This window comes from Enoplosus armatus, chromosome 4 (assembly GCF_043641665.1).
Source record: "Enoplosus armatus isolate fEnoArm2 chromosome 4, fEnoArm2.hap1, whole genome shotgun sequence".
NCBI classification, from domain to species: domain Eukaryota; kingdom Metazoa; phylum Chordata; class Actinopteri; order Centrarchiformes; family Enoplosidae; genus Enoplosus; species Enoplosus armatus.
This window is the reverse complement of record NC_092183.1, coordinates 27,600,833-27,619,347: the sequence shown is the minus strand read 5'-3', so window position 1 is coordinate 27,619,347 and position 18,515 is coordinate 27,600,833.

Below are 18,515 nucleotides of genomic sequence, written 5' to 3'. Positions count from 1 at the left end.
AGCTGGCGAACATAGTGGAGCATTTGGCAGCTTTGTGAGAGCCAGGTGTTTCCCGTAGGATTAGACCAAAACAGAATGAAAAAGGAGAGCGAGTAACGGAGTCACGTTCGCCAGGTGGTCAGAAACACGACTCCAAATGAAGGCTAATATTGCTCCATGTCTGCTGGACGTGGAAACGGGCAGCTGTTTGCTAACTCGGCTCATCGTACAGACTTTACAGGGGGGATAGTATGTCAGTGTTGCGTTTACAGCTCGTTGTGCTGCCCCCAAGTGGACAGAAAATATATTAATAGTGTTCAAATATATTGACAACACTGGAATGAGTCAAATACCAATCATGTGTGACTTCTTTTTTATTGTAGAATGTAAACTCACTCCAGGTTGCTAAATCTCCCAAATTCCCAGAAAAAAAATACAGGGGGTATTTGGGTAGATTTGCTGTATTCAACAGTTTTGTCCAGGTATTATGTGCATTAAAATATGTGTATATGAAGTATATGTATATATATATGTATATATATATATATATATATATATATATATATTTTACAATCCATAGAGGGAAACAAACTTAGCTGGAGGGGCCCAGCCCTCCTGATCTGATTCCAAAGTCAATCTGATGCTTCCATGGAGAGGTGGCCAAAGTGTTTTTGGTCAGGTAAATGTAAGGTTATCGCTGCTACAATCCTCATCAGTGGTTAAAGTTATTCCGTTGCTGTATGTTGGGAATAACCCGCTAATTAGTGAGCCCTCAGGCACCATGTTCCTCATGGGACCGTACTAGACTGCGGATGTTTGTGATGTGCAGGCAGTGCAGCCGCTGCCATGCTACATAAACGGCACAAGTCTAAAGAGTATGAAACAGATACTGAGAAGATGAGCTCCTAGAGGTGGCGCCAGCACCTCCTCCCTCAAGCTCTGCTTCAGAATGTGGGTTGAGGTTTAAAGGCGGTGCATAGCTACAGGGCAACATTTATGTGCAAATAGGGTTGGCAATGCAATTTGCTAAATATAAAAATATAAATTATTTCAACTAGGTCAGAATATCAGGTCAGTACTGAGTTGCATTCAGTGGAAGAGGAGGAGGAAAAAAAAAAAAGAGTGGGCAAATGTCTTTCATCTGCCCTTGAGGACAGTGCCCGTGGTCCAGATGGTTGGACTGTCACGACAAGCTATGTTTGCAACAGGAAACATGTCACATCCTCTGGGGCTTTGGCGCGCCACATTTACATTTTCGGCATTCATCCAGAGAGTCTTGCAGTCTGGCAAGCAGGGTACCTGACCGATATCTGACGCATCGGCTGCTGTTGGAATCAAACCTGTGACCTTCCAGTCGCCAACAGGGTCGGCCTCGCCGCCGGGCCACCCTGCTCCCCCTGGAGAAGTGCTCTTTGATCACAGCTGCATGTTGGCCACCGAATGGAGTTGTGAGTAGAGAAAATGTGTCAGGGCCAGATGATCTATTTTTGCTCATTTGTAGATTTCTTTGCATCTCATTACTCAAGACTCAGTAGTGGAATATATTCATGATATACATTATGGAGGAGTAGTTGTAACTGAGTGCTGAATATTAATTTGTCCCTCTTTTACAACGTTTCCAAAATCGGATTCCCACCTCCTTCACAGGCTTAGCTAGTTAGCTGCATATTTGCATCGAGTTGAATGTATTTGCAGTGCACATTTAAGAAGAATTGTCACAAACCGCTGCACTGCTGCAACAAAGGACATAAATACATTGAATTAACTCCCAGATGTCATATGATGCATGAGCAGCAAAATATAGGCCAATCCTAAAGGTTGTGGATTTATGGGTGAAATCCCTGCCTCTGGTAATAGAATACAATTTCACCAGGCTCCCTGAGGGAAGAAGTAGGAATAATTTCTCCATAGACAGTGGATTCGTACCAAAAGTTCAAACAAGTGCGCTTGAATGAGGTTATATTATTCTAAACACAGCAGGCAGCTGCAATTAAGCTTTTCAAACCTGGCCCAGTTTGTTGTGGGGAGTTTCCATGTCAGCCAACAGCACACACGCCTGTCTGTGGCAGGCATGCTGTTTTGGCTCCTGCCTTCCCTCTTTTTTTCTTTTTTTTTGAGCTGCCACACGAAGAGTGCGAATGCCACCATCAGTCAATCTCTGTCTCGTAGCCCATAGCAACCAGCCAGCACCAAGGGCATCAAACTGACTGTGACCCTGAAAGCAGGAACAAAAGACACGCTCATCATATTTTATCTTTAAAAACACATGCAGCATGAGTGACTGAATCTTTTTTTTTTTACTACAAATAAGCAGGGTGAAAATACAAAAACACAGTCTTATTTTCTTATTCACACATTCAACCATCTCATCAACCAAAATAATGAAGTGGAGCTGCATCATCTCTGCTGGGGATTGTGGGGAATTTTGGCGTAGCAGCCACAGTCAGAATTGCAGGTCACGTGACAAACACTGGCCCAGAAGGATGAGCGAGCCATTTAAAGAGCAACCTGCAGGTTGGAGACCCCGGTGAATTACTGCGTAGGAAAATTATGTAGAAACACACTACAGTAACTTCTGGAGTCGATTTTTAGAGAGTTTTACTTCTGCATCAATAAATAAAACGTAATAAAAGGGAGAACAGCCAAGTTGTCTTCAGTCCATCATTAAGACGTATGCATCCCACTGCTGGTTTTGACACTGAAGAGGTTGAAATTGTATATTCACACGCATGTGATGGCACAGCCTTATAAGAGCCTATACTTTACAATATTATTATACAATAATATTTGTGCAACCTGCACAAACACAATAATTCACCATGATGAAAAAAACGGTGAAAAGCAACATAAAACTACTGAGAGAAGACAGACTCACTACCACCTACTACCGCACGCTGAGCTGAGGCAGACTCAGAGTCCCTTTTGTTACGTAATATGACACATATCTTCGTTGAGAAGTTGCAATTTTTTTGCGTAAAAGTAAACATAACTGAATATGGCAACACACCAGGAAGTTACCATGTTGTTCATGTTAAGATCCCTGCAGAAAACAAGGCGACAAGCTCTTCTTGGTCTGCCGCTGACCCCTCTATTAATGAGCTTCATTGCATCCTGTGGACATGTAGTGTTAATTGAGGACCCACAGCCCCTGTTCTGCAGGAAGGGGAGGATACTGGGGGAACACATGTTGAAAGCGAGTGCGCCAGAGGCTTCAGACACAGAAAGACAACATTGCTTCATATACAAAGTTTTCATTTGACTGTCCTACGTTTGACCTGCGTCCCGGTGAAGTAATGAATAGACAAATCTAACGTGCAAAACGCCTTCGAGTTGTCACTTTCATCCTCAGTACTTCATCTGTTTCTACCTTCATGTACTGCCGGTGTGTGTGAGGAGAGGGAGGGTCTGCAGTGTGACTCAGCTTCAGAAGACGTCCCTGTTAAAACATGTTCCTGCTGGACTGCAACTTGCTGTATCCATGTAGCTGGAAAAAATGACACCATGCGTTACATCACATTCTGACTACAGATATTGTTGCCAAATCCCCCGCTGGCATCAACAGCCCAAAATGATTTGCTTAGAATTAAACATCTCCATAATTTCATGCTCAGAATTTGGATGGCCTCGCACAGTGTGGGGGTGAACCGGGGGTGCTTTTCATTATGCTAACTTATGCTTCCTCGCGTCCTCTCTCCTCCCGTGACCCGGAAATTATTCACCACCCCTCACCCCATCGCGGAGGATCTTCCAATCCCTTAAATGCACCTCGAGGAGACAGAATCGGATTCTGAGACGAGGAGAGAGGGGGCTACCAGAGAGGTCTTTTATTAAGTGGCGTGACATAGTGGCACCCAGTTTGAAGGCTGGCGGGAGCAGCCCTTCGTGAATGTAAGTGGTCCACGATGGTTCCTGTTGCAATTATGGTCTTTAAGCTAGTCCTGGTCATCGGGTCCTGGCAGGGTTTTTAAACACAGGACTGTTGGTGTGACAGGTGGCCTGTGTCCTGCGTTTGCTGTGAGATTCACCTGTCTCTCTGCTCACTCTGCAGGTGGATCGTCAGCGTAAGCTGGAACACCTGAGGGCCCCGGTTGGTTCCCAGGTTATTTAAGCCTGGCGGCAGGGCAGTCCTCACTCTCTGTCTGCCTTCCTTAATAAACCTTATTTGGCCCCATAATTTGGTTCATGTGACTCAATAAAATGTTCTTTGTTAAATGCACGCAGGAGTAGACAATATATGGGAAAATGTTTGAGCACTCCATATCGTACTGTGGCCGAGTTTATTTGCATACATACCTGTTAACAGTAGACAGGGGTACTTCAAAGGCCCGGGACACCACGCTGTATGACAACCTGTGTGCCAGCCAGTACATAGTCATCAGGACTGTGACACGGTGTCCCCAGCCACGGCTCCCCTCAGGTGGCAGTAGTCAGCATCCGTGGGGGCGCGGGGTGGTAGTCCTGCATGATGTCACTTTACCCATCCAAGTAGATCTTGAGGACGGGCACCGTGACATTTCTTTGCACATGCCGGTAATGTGGTGGATTTCCGGACAACAAAAGAAAGCAATGTAGGGCTGTTGCCTAGTCGTTTTCTGTATTGACATACAACAGTGAAAACATTGACAAGCCTACAGAATGGAGGGGGGGGTAGGGGGCAGAGGGCACTCTGGCTTGTTTGCATTTGCATCTGAGGAAGTTTAACCTGCCACAAAAAATGCTGGTTCACTTCTACACCGCCATCATAGAGTCCATCCTCACCTCCTCCATCACCGTCTGGTACGCTGCTGCCTCCACCAAGGACAGACGCAGACTGCAGCGTATCATCCGCTCTGCAGAGAGGGTGATCGGCTGCAACCTTCCATCTCTTCAGGACCTGTACTCCTCCAGGACCCTGAGGAGAGCAGGGAAGATCGCTGCCGACCCCTCCCACCCCGGACACCATCTGTTCGACCATCCATCAGGACCAAAACCTCCCGCCACAAAAACAGTTTCTTCCCCTCTGCAATCAACCTGACAAACTCTCACTGACCCCCCCCCCCAGAACACAAACACAAGCTATACGTTATATTAACGTACATCACCCCTGTCCCCACTGCGTTACATTAACGCACTCACCCCCCTACTGGACACTTTATCTGGACACTTTACCTTATTCTGGTCACTGCACTGTTGTTATTTATCTTATCTTATTTTTATTTTTATTCTTATTCTTATTTTAGCTTTTATATTCTACTTATTTGTTATCAAAACAATAGCACCTTCAGACCACAGCAAATTCCTTGTAATGTATGTTACTTGGCAATAAACAGTTTCTGATTCTGATTCTGATTCTGATTTCTTTAAACCAATCACAACCTTAGCTTAGCCCCGCCCAGGATGCAGCCACGGTGCCCTTGCTAAATGGCAACACTCAGATAGCGGAAGAGGAGGAGAATCCTGAGTGAAATAGTCGGCCAATGGCCAGTGCCTGTCGAGCAGAACTGTCCCAGAAGACTCTAGAATGATCTTTCAAATATCTAAATAAAAAAGTAATTATAACAGATGTTAGATCTAAGAGGAACTCTGTTACATGTGAATTGAGTGTGACTGGGTGATATTATTCGGTTTCTAATAAAAAGCCTGAATCAGCCGCAGGTGCACTGGTGTTACCTTAACACACACACACACACACACACACACATACACACACACACACACACACACACACACACACACACACACACACAGGCATCAGCCAAAGAGAGGCCAGACAGAGGAGACAGTGGGCCCATGGGGATTGGCTTGACAGCGGTGGAGATGACAGATCCTGACAGGAGAAATATGAGTTCCACTGATGCAGGGTGCAGGGGGGGAGGAGGGGGTTGAGCCAGCAGGGTTCACACACACACACACACACACACACACACACACACACACACACACACACACTGAAATGTGTCTTAAACTCCATTCAGACTGGACTTATTTCTCTCGGGGAGGTGGGGTGATTTTAACGTTACCTGCACAGCTCTGTGATTTTAATCCCGTCCGGAGCTTATGTGTGTTATTTTTCACCCCCCACCCCCCAACCCCAGTAATAATTATGGCCACAATTAACTGCTGTTTTTCTGTTAACTCATGGGTCCCCCTGTAATTTAAATCCCATCCGGAGAGATGTCCTCATATTTTAACGTGGATCTCAGCCAAAAGAGATGCTTTTCCTTCTACTGTTTGTTTCTCCATCAGCTCAGTGTGAAATTTGACTTGTGGGAAAACGGTGTGAGTCAAAAATGTTTCTACTAGTCTGACAGATGGAAACACGCTGACACCGACATGTAGGCTCATTTTGGAAACTAATGTGACGACAGAAAACAGAGAGAGAGAGAGAGCGAGACCCAGTATGCGCTCATTAAACGTCCTGTTGTCTTGTCAGCGACAGGTAGGTAGTCTATTTTTTTTTTTTTTCATTAAAACTAGGACCAATTAGCTGTTAGCAGTTTGCAGTGTGCCAGGACCACACAGGTCAACTATAGTGTCATAATAGCAGGTTAGCAGCTTCTCCTCCTTTAAAATCCCTGAATATAACACGGACCACTGCCTGGCTGATCACACAGGGTCACAGTTGACTAGTGGGTTTGATTGTATCCCCCCCCCCTCTCTCTCTGTCTCTCCCCTCTTCCTCTCTCTAAATAATGCAGGGCCTCTGATTTATATTCTGCACAGACCCTGGTGGTAAAATGGGCAGATATGGTAAGCGGACATAGATGGCTGGACACACTCTAGCGCTCCATTGTTGAGTGCTTGATTGAAATTGCTCGGTGCATCGCGGTAGCACACCAGGCAATTACTCACACACATTGCAATTATGAGACGTTTGCAGACAACAGCACTAGGGGGCTGAGTAGAAACCAAGCACACAAAACACACTTTGCAGAGAGGTTTTAAACATCCAAATTCAGATCTTTCCAACCAAACTCAAGGCAAGACTTTGAACATTTTGGTCGGGGAAATAACACACTCCTCTTCCTCTTCAGCAGTAAAATGCACCTTTGCTGCTTCAGCTTAGCTTATGGTGGCTATTGTTAGCAAACTTTAGATACTGTTGTGTAGCTGACATTACTGAGTCAGTTTGCTTACCATGAGCCTTTCCTTCTTGCGGTTATAGTTACACCATACCACAAAACACACTGTTTTTGCATCTGCCATTATCCGATTGTCCACAGAGCCTGCTGTTCAGCCACAAAATATAAAAAATGTCATTGATGGATTAGAGAGTACAAAGACAGGATCCTATGTTCAGAACTCTATCTTATTAGCCAAGAGATCAGTGACACAACATCAAGGCCTTTATTCCTTATTAGCATTTATCGCATCTACACCGAGGACACTGTGTGAGCATTTCTAAAAAATCTGTGCTGCGTGTTGAGACATCTTCAGCAGCGACAGAGGAGGACGGAGCAGGGCCGAGGACGGATCTGGTAGCCCTCGCGCTGTCACACAGACTCTACAGTCTGAGTCAAGCTCTCTGCTATCTGGAAGGAACATGCACTCTGAGCCCAAAATAAGACTGCCAGCCCAAACACGCAGCTCTGAGTCAAGGATCCCTTGGCAGTGCAGTGCCTTCCCATCTTTGAGAGAGTCTCTCCGGGTCATTACAGGCATCACTCTCTGCGCCACTACTGAGGGAGCTATGACTCCATCCTGTTGTGAGGGTGCATGACAGTGAACAGCTGAGTCCTGTGTTCACGATGACTGCAACCTTTTGTCCCCTTTCTTTGGCCCTTTCTTCTTCTTCTTGTTATATGAGGGATGTTAAAAGACAAAAGAATGAGGTTTTGAAGGATTTATCATCCCCAGACTTTTATTGGCATCAGGTAGTGGAGTAAATGTTTTTACTTTGTGTGCATTCATCTTCATAGAAGGAATCTAGGGGCACATTTTTGCCTATTGAGAACTTTTTATCCTAGCGCCTTATTGAATGTGCGAGTGTAAAAACAGTATTTGCATACAGCTCCAGCGACGCGTGTCTCCGTGCATAAACACACCTGGCATGTTTCCAGCCATTACACCGCTTTAGTATGCTTAACATGGTGCAGCTGTTTGCATGGAAACACACACATGCAAACACATTCCACTTAGGTGCACTCATAAAATCTGACAGTCTCACACACACACACACACACACACACGCCAACAAGCGCATGCACACGGAGACGGACAGTGAGAAGGAGACTGCTTGCTTTTAATTTCTGTGTATGAATCAATAGTACCGACATTCCTTTACTTCTGTGATGAATGTGTCTGACATAGCGTCCACTACCTGGAACGAAATGAGGACCGCAACCGTCAGTGCTTCACTACAGTACTGGACTCTATCACAGAGAACGTTACACAGAACACTACTACCACCACTAGTGCTGCCACTTCTTGTGTTACTAGTTCTTCTACTGCTGTTGCCCCTACTACTACTGCTATTGTGAATATTATTGTTCTACTACTACCCCCCCCCCCCGCTACTTATTACTAGTACTACTACTATTACTGATGCCCCTAAGACCATTACTATGGATAATCTACTATAATTTATACTACTAATACTGCTGTTACTACTACTATTGGTACTACTATCACTACTACCAGTTCTACTATTTCAGAATTATTTCTACTACTACTATTGCAACTACTTTTATTATCACTACTGCTGCTGCTTCTACTCATGTTATTACTGCAACTACTACTGCAAATAACTGAACAAGTCTTTAGAAAGCACAGACCTAATGCATAGTATTTGAATTTATCAAAATAAAAAAATAGAAAATAATGTCTTTCTTGATTCTACCATTGGGGGGTTTTGAAGTCAAAGTCATTAACTTTTGTCTGTCTGCCGTCCACTGCTAAGCAGGTAGCGTTTCATTCTGTTGTATATCAGAGCTTTTTGCTGAAAACAGCTGCCTGCTGCTGGAAACTGGGTTGATGAGAGCTGTGAGAGTGAGCCAAACTGTAAAGCCGTGGGCCCTAAAACCAAAACAATGGTCTGAAAGACACTAAAATGAAAAAAAAAAACTACTACTCATGCCTCAAACATAGCAGTGTCCCCACCCAGCTTACACTGACTTGACTTTCAATGTGTCCTCATGCTCTTTGCTTGATGGATTAATCAGTGATATGATTTAAGAATCAAAAGATGGCCCCCTGCGTCCATTCCCTGCATTGTGTCTGGTTTGTATTGTTGGCACCTGCGCGCCGTGTCTCTGCCACAGAGGGCCCTCAGTCCAACAGGGTGATTTATTAGGGGATTCATGCTAGATCAGCTCCCAGCAGCACTACATGGACCTGTACGGCTGGCTGTGGGCTCTGTTTGCAAATCTCATTCATCATGCCAGCCCCCACCCCTCCGCTGGCCAATGTCAATTCCCCTCCGAGGGAGGGGAATTGACATTGGCCAGCAATTACGAGCTAACAGTTAAAATGCAATCAAACTTCTGACACTCAGCATTTCCTGACGGCGTCCAGTTTTCATCAAGAGTCCGGTGAAATGCCCTTTAGCAAGGCATTGAGCCTACATCTACTCAGATGCACAGATGCTTAAATCCCCCCCCCCCCCACACACACACACACACACACACACCCACACACCATGTAGCATGTGTGCTTGGGTGCTAACAGACTCATTGCATGCTAGTTATTTAGTGCAGTGGAGGCACAGCTTTATGCTTTACGCAACAGAGCTTATAGGGTCAGGCTCTCACAGACATGTTTCATGCCAGCCCCGTTATTGGAAACATGCGACGTGTAGAAAAGCCAGCATGCACGCCTTATCATGCAAAGGCTGCACAGGTCACCTCCATCCACTGCACGGACAGAGCTGCACTTCTCAGGTCCTTTTCCTTTGGATTCAAACGCCTCCAAGTCCTAAAACGGCCGCGGTGAGAGCGGTTAGCCTGGGTGGAACTTTCGGGAGTCACAGACCATGATGTTTTCATCTGCAGAAGTGCTGTGATCAATGGAAACCTGGCTCAGTGCTATTTTTCAGAGGTTGTCTGTGCTGGCGGAAAGCGGTCAAGCCCCTGTGAAATTGGGAGCAGGGAATTGAGTGCTGATCAGCCACTCTGTCGGCTCTGGGAGGATATACTGTGGACCCTGCCGGGTTATAGCACTCTATATCGGACATCGCTAATGGGACTGGCCCGTCACGGGTCACATCTGCAAATGGGCCTCTGTTTTTAGCCTGCATCCTAGGTCATGACCTGAGAAAGTGGGCCTGAAAAAGAAAGTGGTAAGGGACTGTACGGTAATTAATGGGGCGGGGAGGGGGGCTGAATCTTGTATTTCATTTTATCAAGAAGCAAGACCGCTTTTACAGCCACTGAATTTGCTCTTCTGGTGCTGCACATAAATGACATGATGCCGGATGCCTGATTAGTGGAATGAGTCGGCAACCTGTGATGCTGAACATGCATCATATCACAAGGTAAAGTTTGTGCGAGATATTTAACATCACTGCAGCTCTCCTTTCTGCTTTAATAACTGCTAATAACTACAGTTTATGAGCAAGCAAACGTTTGCACCATGGCAGTGGCACAGGATCATTAATCATTTGGCTGCTCTCAATTATTTATACCTGTTGGTGTCACGAGTGAACACTTAAATGAGGCTTTGATTCATTCATATTATGGGGATACTGATATTGTAAATGTCTCTATGTCAGTACAATTAGAAGAATGTTGTTATTGCTTAATTGATTAACTCCAATTATGGTTTGTCCTGGAGGTGGAGCTTCCTGGATAGAAGTAGAGACAGTTGCAGAGTTCATTGTTGGAGTTGAGTGCAGATCAGTTGAACTGCATGGGCCTGTCCTAAGTCTTTCTTTGGTTGATCCCTGACTTTTCTTATGTTCTTAAGCTTTACTCTTGTTTTTTGTTTTTCAATTTTTGCATACAGCGTGTTCACAGGCCATGCCAACAACCAACCTGAACTGTATCCTTTAGTCTATCCTCTAGTCTATCCTTTAGCAAATGAACCACACGCCGGGTCAGTCCTCAAAACCAGGATCCACAAACTCCACAAAGGAGCTCACAACTTAGAAACTGCTCCAAAGCGCACACACAGTGGCCCCTCCTAGGCAGAAACCTACTGACAAGATAGATCGGACCCCATGCAGGTTGTCTCCTTTTGCACGTTTTTGTTTTGTATTATTCTATTTATCTTGGTGATTCGTGCAAAACACTTACATTGGTTGGGATAAATAAGACGATCTCAGTAGAATAAACAAATAAATAAGTATGTAAGGGACAAATTATCATGACTGCGTGGTGCTGACGGTGGCAGCTGTGGTGTTATCTGATTTATTGTAAAGAATGGTCTCCATCCATCTGTTCATTTGTTCGTTTGTTCAGTTTCCCCGCTGTCTATCACATGCCAAATATCGGACACTTCCGACCTGATTTTGATGAAACACGTCTTCCTTTCAGAGTTCTCAGAACTGTTCCAGTGAGGGACAGTTTCAGGTCAGACAATGAGAAATACTTCTACCTGATTGGCGTAAAAGGGGGACTTCGTCATGTGCAGGTGGCAACATGTCTTCCTACCCTGTTGTTGGCTCTCGCGGTGGTGGCGTCGCTGTTGCCGCTAGAGGAGATAGTGGATCACATTGACTTGAAATTATCCCCGGGCTGTTACCTTGCACGTATCCTCACCTTGCCAGACAGACAAAAACGAGAAGAGGATTAAAGCTCAGTACCCCAGCCAGGGGGACGGGAGAGGGAAGAAAACAATGCCAGGCGAAAAAACACTCAGCAAATCCTCCGCTAACCTCATTATAACCTCAAAGGGAGATAACTGAGGCAGAAAGGGAAAATCCCGCAGCTCTCAGCCATGACGGAGGGCTGATCATTCCTTATCACCAACACGGACCTTCAATTCTCTTGATTAAGGTTTTGGCAGAGGACAAGCTGCCATGAGCGGAAACAGACAGCAGATTCTCGCTGCTTCTCGTCCGGCTAAAATGAATCACCTGGGTTCGTTACAGGGGCCATACACCCACATGCCAGGCTTCTATTGGCATTTTTGTGAAGATGTGATGCCGGCCTGTCAGTGTCGTCCAGCTCTGGCATGATTAATGTGATGCAGTTGGTTATGTATTGATTTGCAGAATTTATCAATGTCTATGGGAAACCCGTCACCTAGAGTTAAAGCCAGTGCAACATTCAATCGAAGGCAATTCCATACGTGTAGTAAGCTTTATTATTTGTATCATTATTATTAGTGGTAGTGGTACGCAAGTAGTAGTAGGAGGTGGCAAAAACACTGAATATCCATTTTGACACAGCTTAACAAAACCTTAACTCAAGGTTCCCTTACCACCTACCTTCAGCCACGTCTCACAATTTTCAGTGTTTGTTTCGAGCCAAGTAAGCAAATAAATGTTCATGAGATGTGGTTAAAAGCTCCATAGGAAGCGCGTAAGTGGACATTGAGTTAAGTACACTTGAGGGCAGCACAACAAGCTGTGAACACAACATTGGCGTATTATCTCCTAATGAAATACATATGGCTAACATGTTAGCAAACTGTCGCCTGGAAGCAACATTAGCATTCCTTTGGAGTCGTGTTTGTGTCCACCAAGTCCCAAAAATATTAGCTGCTAACTGTCCTCCAGCTAGTTGCTAACTTTGACTGCACTGTGGGGTTTTCTTTCATCTTTAGCTTTTAGCTCTTTCATCTTGAGCTTTTCTTCGGCTGCTCCGCCTCGTTTCTAGCTTGAAACGTGAGAGCAGCGAGACCAAACCAAACCCATCAAGTTGCGGGCCGCAAAACTAAAATAATGAGCTGAAAGACGCTAAAGTGCTCAGTAGAGCTGAGGGGAGCTGCAGGGAGATTCCGAGGGACCCCTTTCACGTAGTCTTGCTGCAGCTTTAAAGGCGATATGAACTAGTTATCAGTGAAACAGTGTATATCTCTTTATTTTTCCGTAATTAACGCTGACAAACCAACAATAACAATTCTCCAGCACTCATTGAACCAAAAAAGCTGTAACCTAAATCATCTCGTTTTATGTCCTTGATTTTTTCCATTATCTACTGCAACAGACAATCCCTGGATTCCCTCCACTTGTGGTGAGCATGGACGAGCAGCTGCTGATTAACAGTTCACCCAGCAGAATTGCTTGTTGTTAGAGGATCAGCGGTCCTCTGGGGGGAGGATACAGTCTACAGAGGAGGCAAAACCACCACATCTACGTGTAGCAGCAGATCAATAGTCCACAGTTATACCATCAATCACTTGGACACATGGGACCCGAGGCCTAGTGCCTCCACCTACCCTCATCCATGATGATGAATAAACTATGGCTCATGGGACCATCCATCCAAACCTCAAAGGATTCTGTCTTTAATGGTTGCGCTCTTTGGTTCCTTTTTTCTTTCCTATGTAGCTTTTGCATTAACAATGAGATACAGTAAGGGATATGTGCTGTATACTGTCTGTGCCTATAGTTCTGGGTGATTGATAAAGAGCTGATGGGGTCTTCAGTAATGCTGGGGAACAGCACCATCTTAAGGTCATTTGGCCACAAGACATGAAGGTGATGCAGATCTTGCATCTTATATAGTACAGTATATATAAAGTGCTAAAGCTGTGCATTATTTTAATGGCTACAATTTGTTTTTTTTACACGTTTCCTCCTTCTTCCTACTAAAATACAGCTATACATATTTCAATAAAACAGTTTAATTCTTTACAGAGAAATCGGCCTGCTGCCTATTGGCTTTACCTCCTACACACCCCAACGCTGTAAAAAACACAAATGCAAAAGAAAACATTTATTTTTAAAAGAGCACATTGTTCTCTGACCGCCCTACACATTTGTATATTTGCACTTGAGCATGTACAAAATGTTATTATATAGTTTATATAATATTTTTATATATTATATATATTATACATTTTTATGTACTGAAAATATTACTATTTTTTATTATTATTATATATATATCATTTGTCATTGTTTTCCAATTCTTACTCTAATTATCAGTCTTTATTGCACATTAGCCTTGCCTTGCATTTCACTGCACATATTGAGCAGATGAAAATCTGCTGTCATTAATCATATTTTACAGCTGGTGTCTCTGGGACCCCAAACGGAAGCAATGTGTTAGTGGATCAAAATCATGTCCATAAGCAGCTCAGTTCTCCTAGTGATGCAGTATCAAGCTGATAAAACAATGTGAAGTGTGTGTTTTGAGCTGCTGAAGACGGCTCAAACAGAACATTACGGTTAAAGCATTATCGATGATCAATATTGATTGATTTGTTTGTACCTGGAAATATACCTCCCAAACCAAATAAATTCCAAAATAAATTAACTAATAATGTATAGCTATTAAAAGAAGATACTTGGATTTACATTACTTTGGATCTAATCATTTAGACTTGTATTTATTACCTAATATGAAGTTAATGCATTTCAGTGTATTTTATTTCGCTTCTCCTCAGATGAACAGAAACAAGTAGAGGAAGAAAAGAGTAAAGGAGGGGAAATCTATCAGGGTTCACCCCTCCACACCTCATCTGATAGCATTTCAACCCAAACCACTGCCATCCCTTTCCAACAACCACAGGCAGGCAATCAGGACTGTTTCCATTTAAGATTCCAGGAGGAGAAAAAAGGCGGAAATAAAAAAAAAGCCTAACCTTGGTAGGGAAAGAAAATGAAGCACACTGTGAACACACATGGCCGTCGCCTCTCAGGGAAGGCTGGGAGAGTTGGTGGGGGGTTGCGGGTCGTATGCCAGTCGTGCCCACAGAGATGGAGGGCTGCCAGGCAGCTACATGTTTCTCTTGGCAAGCCCGGCATGGAGAGAATCAAGAATAAGGAACCTCCTGTGCTGCCAAGCGGAGGATTGAATATCGGTGTGAATGTCCAACAGCATCTCACCTCATCCTCTCCTGGCCTGAGTGAAGGGGAGGCCGGTGTCCAGAGACCAGACCTGAGGTCAGGTAGTGTGTGAGAATCATTTTATCATTTGGTAAAAGCTACTCGGAGCCCCAGCTTGGTGGGATTTACCACATTGGGGATCAGTTGTCAGCCAGAAAAGCATCTTAAATTGAAATAGTGTAAAATTGCTATCATTTCTGTATTTTCCCTGTGGCAAAATGCATAATCTGATAATATAATAGCAATAATAATAGTAATTTGAGGAAATTATCTGTGTCATTTCCATGAAAAAGCACTGATTGATATAACAGCAATTTAAAAAAAGAGAGCATAATAACAACATGTAAATACATGCAAATACATACTTTGAAACCACGATCTTGCCCTTTTCCTCTTCTTCAGATGTTTGTTAAAACAATTCCCTTCAATAATCATATCAAGTCCCCATATGATGAGAGGGTTTTAGAGCTTATTTGGCAACAGATATGAAAACAACAGCATAATTGAGCATGACCGTTCATTCTTGACCTTGGAAACAGAATTTAACCACAACTCAAGGTCCACTTGCTAGTTTTCTCCACAGGTTCTCATTGCTTCTTACTGTCTTCCTCAGCAGACTCAGATCCACTACAACTGAGATCGTGGTTGAAAGCTTCTGAAAAAGGTAGTAAGTGGACCATCAGTTCAGTTTTGTTTTTTCCAAATTACTGCATAATTGTTTAGATAAAACAAAATCATCCAAAGTACACAGTTATTGTAATTGAGTGGACCCCACCGCTGTATTAAACTGTATGATCCATGCTGTGACTCTCAGGTAGCACTAGAGGGAGCCCCATGCCAGCCCCTCAGACCAGACTGTGCAGGCCTCCGTGAATGAAATCCCACCAGAGAAGTCCCTAATGGACACCATAAAACACTAATTTATCACCAGTGTGTGACATGTCAGGGAAAAAAACTCTTTCCAGGACAGCAAACATGGAGCATTATTTCTGAATGTTTACAACCAGCAAGCATTTAGACCCTATGTAAAAGCAGTAATACCAAAGTGTAAAACAATAGTTCAGTCCAAAATTCACTATTCTTTTAGCCCCGCTCCTGAGGGAAATGTCTGTCTCTTTAGCTGCTAAATGCTCCGCCCTGTTCACCAGCTACTGGCTAACTTTGTCCATCCGGTACATAAACCCTCTGTAAAAAAAAACAACATTTTTACATTTCCAATTAAACAAACGAGATATAACTTGTTAATTAAGTGAGCTTTAGAGGTGCTGGTAGGCCGACTTTGTTACCTTCAGATAGAGCCAGGCTAGCTGTTTCCTCCCCCTGTTTCCAGTCTTTATGCTAAGCTACCTAACTTTGCATTTAGTGCACAGGCACGAGAGTGGTATCAATCTTCTCATCTAACTCTCAGCAAATAAGTGAAGAAGTATGATAGTTGATCCAGTAGCTGTCAAATACATGGAATAAAAAGTACTACATTCCCCTCTGATATTAAGTAGCAATACCTCAAAGTACCTCAAAACTGTACTTACTTACAGTACTTGAGTAAATGTACTTAGTTTGCTCTTGTTTTCTGTTAGAAGGTATGAAACAACTTTCAGTTCACAACTAAATGCCTGCTGCTAACAGGCTTAAATAATAGGCCTTAACTAAACTTAAAGAATTCTTAAAGAATTCCATATAATTATATTCATATTTAGAATGTATATGAATTGATCAAGTGTATTCACGGTGGTATAATTGATCAGTAAAAGTAGTGTGATGTAGATTAAAACGAAAAGGATGATCATCCTTGATGTGGCGATCATGATTTATGTTTTTTTCCACATAAACCCCCCCCCCTGTCCTTATATGGCCTGCATCCCTTTGACTCTACTTACTGTGATGTGTGCTATGCCTTCCCATAATTAAGATTTATGTCAGCCTTTAAGGTAGGAACAGTGATTTTATGCGGGGTTTCCCTCTCCTATGTCATGTCTACATCAGAGAGCGATGGAAAATGTTCACTTTGCTGAGAGGACCGTTGGAAAGGAAAGAAAAAGGGGAAGAACAAAAACATTTAAATGAGAGCTAGATGGAGGGTGTGATGCTTATAGGGATATCCAGGAAGGCGAAGCACATTTTATTATTATTCAAACACATTGTATTCCCCTTCCATAATCTGCTCAGCTCTGTTGCCAGCTGCTATTGGCACAAAATCGATCCAGGGATACATCTGTATCACAGCAGTTGTGTCCAGACCAACCTCCTGCTATTTTTCTCTCTCTCAGGAGAGCCTGATATCAGCATGTCGATATTGACCTTTCAGTAAATGCCACACATCGGCCAGTTAGCGACATCAGCTGTCGATTTGATGGATGCTTCTTTAACGCTGTTTTGAAAGCAGTTCATGAGGTTTCTCCACACTGACACGTCCGTCCCTTTTCCAACAAATTTCCAAATGTTAACGTTTGCTATCAGCAGCTTCAGTACAATAATACTGCTATCGGTTTCAGCTTCCACAATCCCGTCTCAGCCGAAGCCCAGTCAGTAGTGTTTTCGCTGACACTGCTGATCTATGACCCGATACTGTTGCCTTAACAGAAACACCATGTCATTCGTAATGAGCCCTGCAGGCTTGGACAAATAGCAGTTCAATCGCCCATTCAGGCCCAGTGAAATACGAGCCGGCCTTTTCTCCAGACTCATTCTCCGGATTATCCTGCTGTCCAGGGTTCACACAGGCACTCCTCTATTTCTACTGTAACCCAGCTAATAATGGCCATCGCAGCACAAGGTACGCATTATATTACCAGGCAGGGAACCAGCTCTAGTTTTTTAACAGTTGTTACTCATTTTTTCTCAGGAGCGGGTGGGATGTTGAACGCTGAAAAGCTTTCTGTGTTGTATATTTTGCCAGAAGGAAAAAGCAAAACCAATGCAGATGTACATGGTGTCATTCATTTATTCATTCATTTATTGTCTAGCGACTGTGTGAGTCTGCACTTACATGGAAGTACAGCGATGCTAATGTTAGCATGCTAATGATAATGTCAACATTCACAGTGTACATATAACGGGATGTCATTAGTTTAGCTGGTATTTTGTCAGAAATTTTGACCTGATGGTGGCGCTAGATGAAAACTCAGGGGATCATCAAAACCACAAGGATTCCTCATCTGGATAACATGACGAAATGTCATGACAGTCCATCCAACAGAGGTATTTCAGTCTGGACCGGCCGCCTGACAGACCGAGCTGGAGCCACGTCTCTCCAGTGTGGCTAAAAACGGACTAAAGCGATCTTGATTGGAACAACTTTAGATGAAATTAGAATCAGGATTAGGTTTAGGATCATGGTTTGTGTTTCGACAGCTCTAATTTATTCAAAGTAAACTGTGTAAGCTTCTGGTCATGGTTGAAAAAACCCCCACCAAAATTGTAAAGTTCGCTCACAGAAGAAAACATCCTGGCATAAGGTTAGAATTAAAAGCAGATCATCAGAGTTTAGAGTAAATGCATCCATCCATCTAATCTCCTCAACTTCGCTTTCATTTTAGTGCCAAACTGCTTATTTCTCAACGTCTCATTCCTTTATTCCTTTGGTGGTGGGGGAATGTGTTTTTAAGGCATGGACTGCAGCCTG